The sequence below is a fragment of the Lutra lutra genome, chromosome 3 (assembly GCF_902655055.1).
Source record: "Lutra lutra chromosome 3, mLutLut1.2, whole genome shotgun sequence".
Taxonomy (NCBI): Eukaryota; Metazoa; Chordata; class Mammalia; order Carnivora; family Mustelidae; genus Lutra; species Lutra lutra.
The window spans coordinates 67,582,814-67,591,876 of NC_062280.1; the positions used below are offsets into that span (position 1 = coordinate 67,582,814).

At 39.9% G+C, this 9,063-nt stretch overlaps 1 pseudogene; it reads left to right on the forward strand.

Annotated features, from left to right (window-relative positions):
• Window positions 1–230: 230 nt before the first annotated feature.
• LOC125095118 (putative 60S ribosomal protein L39-like 5) lies at window positions 231–385 on the forward strand (annotated as a pseudogene).
• Window positions 386–9,063: the final 8,678 nt, after the last annotated feature.

The following is a 9,063-nucleotide window of genomic DNA, read 5'->3' on the forward strand; positions in this document are numbered from 1 at the left end:
TTGATGTAGAAAGAGGTCAAGAGTTCTAAGACCACAGTTAACAAGTAGGGGAGCTGGGATGTGAACCCCCAAAAACTTGTTTCAGTGTTCATAATCAACAATAGTTATTATTTTTATTATTCTTTGCATTTGGTCTGTGCCACTATTCTGAAATTGGTTTTTGAAAGTGTCACTGGCTCGCTCTCCTTTCAGGACCATCATGGTCTGTGTAGCTGACTCCATTCCTTGGTATGTCTTCTCACAAGACCGTCAAATCTAGGAATTCCTGGCCAAGAAACAAAAGTGGAATTATCCCATTCCCCAGTGGTTTCAAATGAAAACTTATACTAAAATCAGGTATAATTCCAAGAGGAGATATTAGAAAAGAATGAAGCTGGATCTGTAGGGAATACCACATGAGATGCCACATATATTTATGTTGTGGCAAAGTCATTAGCAGCTTACTATATCAAACTACAAACATCACTGCTATCTGCACACTTGGACATGTTTTACTGGGAAAATTATTTCTTTGTTTCTTTTCTTCTGTACTAGTAGTTTTAGTAATAAATAAGAGACCCTTTTGTTCTGAAAAATAAGTGTCAATGACCTTCTCATTTTTAGTACCTCTGGAGTATTTCAGTCTGCTGTCCACCTTCTCTTTATTGAAGTTTCAGCTCACTAACTTCCACAGCTCTGGCACAACACACACACACATACTCCTCCACTCCCTTCTGAACAGCAACAGTACCACCCCCTCAAACTCAACCTGAGAGAATCTTCCAGCAGGAGTCAAAATAGGAGTACCTGGCATGTACACTTATCTTCTCATGTTTGCCCCATGAACAGTCCTACTTCCCCCACCTATCCCAGGGCACATCTTGTTCAGGCTCAATGCCTCTGTCTCTGCCGTCAGCCAGCCACAGGTTTCTTCATGGGGAAGGAACAGGGGGACAGGAAATGGATGCCTGCATCGTGGGAGGCAGAACCCATAGTGCTTGGTAACTAGTGATGGGAGGAGACAGGTGCTACAGAAAAGGAACAGTTGAACGTGGGGACGCCAGTATTTTTGTTTGGGAAAGGGACTTTTTAGAGAATATATGTTGGAGAGATTAAGAGCACTAGACCTAAAGTCAGATTGTATCCTAGCATTGCCACTTAAATTTAAAAAAAAAAAAATTTATTTATTTGAGAGAAGAGCGAACACACAAGCAGGGGGAGGGGCAGAGGAAGAGGCAAACTCCTTGTTGAGCAGAGACCCCAATGCGGGACTGGATCCCAGGACTCTGAGATCATAACTTGAGCCAAAGGCAGATGCTTAACTGACTGAGCCATCCAGACACCACTACTTAGATTTTTTGCCTTGGACAAATTACTTAATGTTTCTGAGCCTCAATGTCCTCATCTGTAAAATAGGAGTACTAATATTTATATAATAACCACTTGGGATTAAGACAAATTCTGCTGTAATAGAAAATCCCAAATAACAATGGCTTAAATAAGGTAAGTTTTTATTTTCATTTCTTATGAAATAATCTGAGAGTTAGGCCGTGTAGGCACTGCTCTCATGCTACCCCATTAAGTGTGATTTCCATTCCCAAGGGCACCTCATGGGCCAAGATGGCTGCTATAGCTCCAACACTTACCTACTTATTACAGCCAGCTGGAAGGAGAGAAAAATGAAAGTTTCCTTACTTTAAGAAGACTTTCTGGCAGTTTCATGCATCATATTATTAGCTACAACTCAATCACATGGCCACACCTAGCTACAAAGGAAGCTAAGAATTATAGTCTTCTAACAGGGCAGCCCTGGTCTCAGGATAGTACCAGCATGATGTCCTTAAGTAGAATGAAGAGTGTATAGATGGGTTACAGCCTGTAATCATTCTACCTTATAGAGTGTTGCAAGAATTAAGTGAGATGTAGAGGGAGAGCTCAACAAATGTGAGTGATAATGATGACCATTATAACTAAATAGTGGTATCAGCAAAAGAGATGTGAGAGTCAGGAAGGAGAGCCAGTAGGGTCTGCAAGGTGATGAGTCACAACAGAGTGGTCATGAGAAGGGGCAATTATGATCCCCACTGAGGCTGATCTAGGGCCTGAGAGGGATGGGGAAAGTAAGGATAAGGTGGGAATATGAGGTGGTCAGGTTGACACCTTTCCTGGATCTTCTCTTAAAAGCTGTGATCTTCTTCTCATTCAGTGCTAAGCTCCCAGGTTTCTGCCTGCTCCTCCCTTCCCTGCCTACTGTAGTTTCCACTGTGGAATTTCCACAGGCTCTAGTACGGAAAAAAATCTGACTCTGGGTCAGTAAGACTTTTAATTAAAAATGGAAATGAAGGCTCATGTCACCAGTACTACATTCTTCCAGCCCACTGATGATTTCTAGCAGGGATAAAAATAACAGACATAGTCTGTTGTCACTAATGAGGAAAGGGCTGTTTGTGTGTGTGTGTGTTTTAATAGATTCAAAATTTATAATAGTGATATTAAATATAATGAGCTATCATAGATTCTCTTGGTCTTCCATCTCCTTTTGGTTATGTGTCAAGCTTCCAGCTGACCTTCTAGTATTGTAATTCAGAATCCCCTAAGGAAATAAAGAACCTCATCAAATACATGCTATAGGTATCATACCAGGTCAGTGAGTTGGGTGGAAATCCTGTATTGACTTTTAAAAAAGACTTTAAAAAAAAAAAAAGAGCATGAGAGAGAGAGAGAGAGAAGAGGGCGGGGAGATCAAGCACGTGCACACTCATCAGCTGGGGGTGAGGCAGAGGGAGAGTGAGAAGCAGACTCTCCACTGAGCAAGGAGCTGGATGTGGGCCTTGATTAAGGATACTGGGGTCATGTCCTGAGCCAAAAGAATATGCTTAACTGACTGAGCCACCCAGGTACCCCTCCATAATTGATTTTTAATGTGAAGGATGATTGAATGATTTTGAAAGAAGAATTTTCTTTAAAAGGCTATATTTTAGTGAATAGTGGGAATTCTTATCTTTAAGGGAAGCCCAAAGCTTAAACACTTGGGCTCAAGCGGTGCTACTCATATATGTACAGAATTATTGGCTTTGATCAACCCATGTTATGGGTTGAATTATGTCCCTTAAAACTCCATATGTGGAAGTCCTAACCCTTAATATCTCAGAATATGACCTTATTTGGAAATAAGGTTATTTCAGATATAATGCATTAGAATGAGATCATATTGGAGTAGGATGGGCCCCTAAACTAGTATAACTGGTATCTTTATAAAAGGGGAGATTTGGATGCAGATATGCACACAGACAGAATGCCATGTGAATATTGGAGTTAGGCTGCCATAAGCCAAGAGATAACCCAAAGCTAGGAGAGAGACCTGGACCAAATCCTTCGTTAGCACCTTTGGAGGAGCATTGCCCTACCAACATTGAGTCTTGATCTCAGACTTCCAGCCTCCGAAGCTGTGGGACAATGAATACCTCGAGTTTAAGCTACTCAGTTGATGGTAACTTGTTACAGCAGCCCTAGGAAACCAGTACAGTCCATGACTTGGTGGTTATAGGATACCTCATTTGATCTCTCCAAGCCTCTGCTTCCTTAGCTGTGGGTGAGGATAGCAGTGTCCACCGATCTACCAGTAAGGATCAAATGTAAAAAATTTTAATACAGTGGAACATCATCACAAAGTCAAGTATTAGTAGTATACCATAAAGCCATAGCATTTTCTTCCTTATTTGCTTCCTTCCTTTTTCCCTTCCTTCGTCCCTTCTGTTTTATTTTTTAAATATGTCTCAAATGTTAAAGGTTTATATGAAATTCTTCCCAAGCCTCCTGCCCAATAGTGAAGGAGGGGTATTTCTATAATTATCAATGTTTGCTGGCCTTCAAGAATCAAATTCATATTCAGTGCGAAGACTTGTTTGTCATATGTGCCTGTCTGAGAGAAACAAATTACATAAAAAGAGAGGGTAGATTGGTGTCATCTTGTATCCCCAAGACTGACCACCTGATTGCCTTCCTAGAATGCTGTGTTAGAAGGATTCTGAGGCTATGTCCAGGATAGAGGATCATGATCACTTAGTGATATTTTCTATGACTCTAAACTGGAGTAACTGTATAAAGGTAGCTTATACCTTTGTGGTCCTAGAATCCACTTTTCTTTTTAATTATAACCAAGTTCTCTGTGAAAATCTTTGTTCATGACAAAACTCATTTAGCCAAAGAAAGCTTACATTCAACCAAATCAAGTATAGCCTAAAAGATACCTGAGAGTTAAAATTAAAGTAGTTGAATAAATCTAGGGTTGTCTGTTTGAAGGGTACAGATAATATTAATAGTAAGATTTATTTAAAGCTTGCCATGTGTCAGACGTGGTGAAATGCACTTCACATGCATTATTTCAGTGATTGTAACTGCTGTCCTCTTAGGTTACTGCTCAAGGTGAACCTTTTAGAAAAAAAGTGACTGTCCTGATATTTCACAGCTAGAAACTGACAGCTAGGATTCAGACCCAGGTCTGTATTATAGTCCAAGACTTGTTCTCAAGCTCATGATGCTCTGGGCTGTGTGTGTGTGTGTGTGTGTCTGTGTGTGTGTGTGTGTTTAGGTGAAATTTACATCAATATTGACCATTTAAAGGGAATAATTAAATGTTATTTAGTACATTCAGTGTGTTGTACAACCACCCTAATCTAATTCCAAAACATTTTAATCACTCCCCAAAAAGCCTTATTCCATTAAGCAGTTATTCTCTGTTTCCCCCACCCCTCTAGCCCCTGAAAAACACTAATCTGCTTCCCTTCTCTGTGGATTTACCTATTCAGGATATTTCATATAAATGGAACCATACAGTAGGTGGCTTTTGGTGTTTGTCTTTCACTTAACATAATGTGTGGAGGTTCATCTGTGTTGTAGCATGTGTAAGTATTTCATTCCTTTTTATGGCTAATTACTCTGTATCTTTGAGGAAGAATGTCAGAATTTACTCCATCACACTCTACCACTTGGAGCTATGAAGAGAATCCAAGTTTGGTTGCTCAGATATCTTTAACAGTTTTCCCTGTCAGACCCCCACATCATATCATAGGTGACCCTACTATTGTAAAGCCTTCTTCTTCCCCTATACCCACATAAGTAAGGGTATTTGGATATGGTCTTCTGTTCCTCTTGATATCTGGAGCCAGAGCACCCAGAGGTTCTAGGAGTAGGAGCACTGGTTACAGCCTACATATGTTGTTTCCCCAATCTCCCAATTTACGGTGGTAGTTTTGCTATCTGACTTCTTTTGGATGCCCAGAACATTTCATCATACAGGTGTCTGGTGTTCTTGGATGATGATTCAGCTCTTACTGCAACTAGAGCAAAAGCTTCCATTTTACTATTTATGATTCTGTGACCATAATCATTGTGAACCATCCTCCACAAAACAGAATGATCTTTTCAAAAGCCAAACTGATCAAGTCATGCCCTACTTGTAATCATGCTGTTGCTCTCCATTGCTTATGAGACACACACAAAGCCTTTAATAACACACAAGGTCACTCAGTATATGGACTCTATATATGCAATAGTATTCTCTACTTACTTGCTTTACATTCTAGGAAAATTGAGTTAAGTGGTGCTTCCCTTTAATTTCCTAGGAAGATTCAAAGGTCCTTTCCCTCATTCTTGTGTATCAGCATGGCACCTTTCACAAATATTCATAGCAAGGGTGGCAGAGAGGAATGGGTCAAGCCATCCTGAAATTGTTTGTTCATCATTTTCCCCACTCAACCTCTGAATTCCTTGAAAGCAGACAGTGCATCTTGCTTGCTGTTATCCCCAATGTGGGGCACAGTTTTTAGCACATGGCATGTGTTCCATAAACATCAGCTCCTTTTGAAGAACCAAAAATTATAGAGAGGAGGCAATACTTCAAAATCATATACATCATATGATGGACTTGGGTTAGAAGTTCAGTGTCAGGACTCATGGTCTTTGTAAGCTTTTTATAACTGCAAAAATATTAAGGAAAAGAGTGTGAGGTGAAAAGAGTGATCCATGCACTCCCCAACACATTTTCCCAAACCAAAACTAAAAGTTCAACCATCAGAAACATGACAGGTTTGTTAAAGTGGATGAAAAAAGAAAGAAAAAAAAAAGGTTTGTTGAAGGTGTAGCCATAGTTAGCTATGGATTCTTTTTTTTGGGTTGCTTTGAATAAATGAAAATGATGTCAAAACAAATCTTCCCTGGCAATCTCAGTGGTTATTCCTTTCCAATGGCTTCTGCCTATTCCACTCCATTTCCCCCCCACTGACTCCCTGCCACCCCACTTTTCCTATTTTCCACCACCATGTACTCCATCACCAGGTTCAGAATTCCAGAGAAAGGTTGGAGAGGAGCCATTTCTGAATCCAGGATTAAGATAAAGAGCTATGTTTGGGGTGCCTACGTGGCTCAGTGGGTTGAAGCCTCTGCCTTCGGCTCAGGTCATGGTCTCAGGGTACTGGGATCGAGCCCCACATCGGACTCTCTGCTCAGTGGAGAACCTGCTTCCTCCTCTCTCTCTGCCTGTCTCTCTGACTACTTATAATCTCTGTCTATCAAATAAATAAATAAAATCTTAAAAAAAAAACAGATAAAAAGCTATGTCTGCGTGGCTCATGATGTTTCAGGACCATGGCCAGTGACATGATAGCCTACTGGGCGTGCAGTTTCTTTCTAACATAAACATTGCCATGCTGAGGCTACCTTAAGGGAGTAAGTATGTAGGTGTGATGGGTAAGAATCAAGAAGTGGGGGATTTTGAAGCCTATGACCTAGACTTTGTTTCCTCTCTATAAAATAAGAGCCAGGTCATATCTCCTAGATGTTAATCTTGGTCATATACATTATTAATACATTCTTCAGAGCAGTAGATATTACCAAAGAAACAATTTAGGAGGGCAGTAAGCAGAAGAAATTATTGGATAATTTTGAGTTTGAAGGATTTTTGTCTTTGTTTCTATGCATAAATTTCTGTGAAAGGGGATCTTTAACTTTATACTTTTCCAAAAAATGTAACAAAGGCATATAAAAAAGAAAGACCAAAAATATTACTAGGGAAGGAAGGAAGGAATCTAAATATTGAGACAGATGAGAATGGAACAAGAACACAAATCCTCAGCCATAAGTCTGCTGGGATCAGAAGCAAGCAGTGATGGCTTTAAGTTTGGCTCTTCTGGGTAAAAGGACTAAGAGAGCTCCAAGCAAGATAGTGTCCAGAATTGGACTCCTGCCTAAAGCCAGTGTGTTGGGTAGTTCTTGTAGGCTGATAAAAAGAAGCTGAGGAAGAAAATGGGATAAGGGAGAGGTCATATGATGCTGTGCTCTAACTATAGCAGTTTCCTCTGTGTGTTCTCCAGCAGCTGGGGAATTGCTGACCATCACCCAGGACTATGGCTCTTAGCCAGCTTCTGGCTAAGAGTGGTAGGATATATAAGCAGTTAGACCCTCTGCTGCCACAATGATGAGCTCTTCCATATACCTAATAAAACCTTGGGACAGGAGCACAAAATGGCATTCTAAAACCTGGCTCTGGGCTAGAGACTTAGGGATCCAAGAAGACACAACCCTAAAGTCAATACATTAGGGGGATGAGCACAGAAAGAAAGTGAGAGGGAAAAATTCTCCTCCTCAAAGTGAGCCTGCCAACTGAAATTTCAAAACACATGAAGAGGCTAAGAAAGGCTAAGCTAAGAAAGACAACTATTCACCACAACGAATGAAGCATAAATTCATTTGAAATGAAATAGTTTCATAGAGCACTCTGAATGGTAAAATAAGTAACTTTTAACCATAAGAAGGAAAATGATTTGGGATAAAATCTAAACAATCAGAGTTCAAGGAGGGGCAGTGTTCAGTTCATGTTTAAGGCATGCATAGATTCTTGTCCTCAAGAAGAGGACAGAACTACTGGAAAGTTTATAGTTAAGTAGATATTTTAAACATGCAGGATAATGACTAAAACTATAGGAAAATAACGCCTAGTTTCTAAAACAACAGAAGGAAAAAAGGATCTAATAGAAAACTCTGTCAATCCAACAGAAGGTAGGAAATGAAGGGGAAAAAAAAAGAATTAGAGGGGAAAGGTGGTAAAAAGAGATTTGTACTGGTATCACAGTGCTTTTGAATTGTCAGTTTTCCCCAAGATCTCTAGTCCATGAGCACTGATATTTAACAACTTGCTGAATAGGGCTGGGAGGCTGATTCATATCATTTACTGATTTTGTGGTGTAAATAGCCCCACCATAGCCAATTTCAGGCTACCAATGTAACATCAATCAGATCACAAAGTTCCTGAAAATGTAACAATTATATCTAGGGAACTTGTGTATGTTGGCCTTAGCACACTATTTGGGATAGACAGGACTTCTCTATGGTCTTCATTCTGCATATAATTTTTTTATAAGATTTTATTTATATATTAGAGAGATCACAAGTAGGCAGAGAGGCAGGCAGAGAGAGAAGAGAAAGCAGTCTCCCTGCTGAGCAGAGAGCCCAATGTGGGGCTTGATCCCAGGACCCTGAGGTCATGACCTGAGCGAAGGCAGAGGCTCAACCCACTGAGCCACCCAGGTGCCCCGAATTTTTGACAATAAAATAAAAATTAAGAAAACCATTCACTGCATTTTGCGTCTTTAACTGAAACCATATGGAAATTTATTGGGAAAACAGGAGTTGGCATTGTGTTATTAGAGTATTTATCTTACAGTTGTGGAAGGCTAGTAATTTATGATCCTTGCTTGCCAAGCCAGATCAATACAGAGATAAATGTCCTCAGCACAACAGAATTTATATCCTCCACATTATAATTGACCACGGTGTCATACATTCAATCATTCATCTCATTATCTTATATAATGAGCAGAAGTCCCAATATGTATGTGATTTATTAATATACACTACTGTGAAACCCAGGACTGATCTATCTTGTTACCTGTCCTTGGCAACATAGTATACAGTTGTCTTCCTCTGGCAGTAGGATACCACAAGGAGGATTATCCACCCCCTTTTCTTTCTTTCTTTCTTTTTTTTTTTAACACAAGACATCTGTTTAATTAGAATAGATAGGGGAAA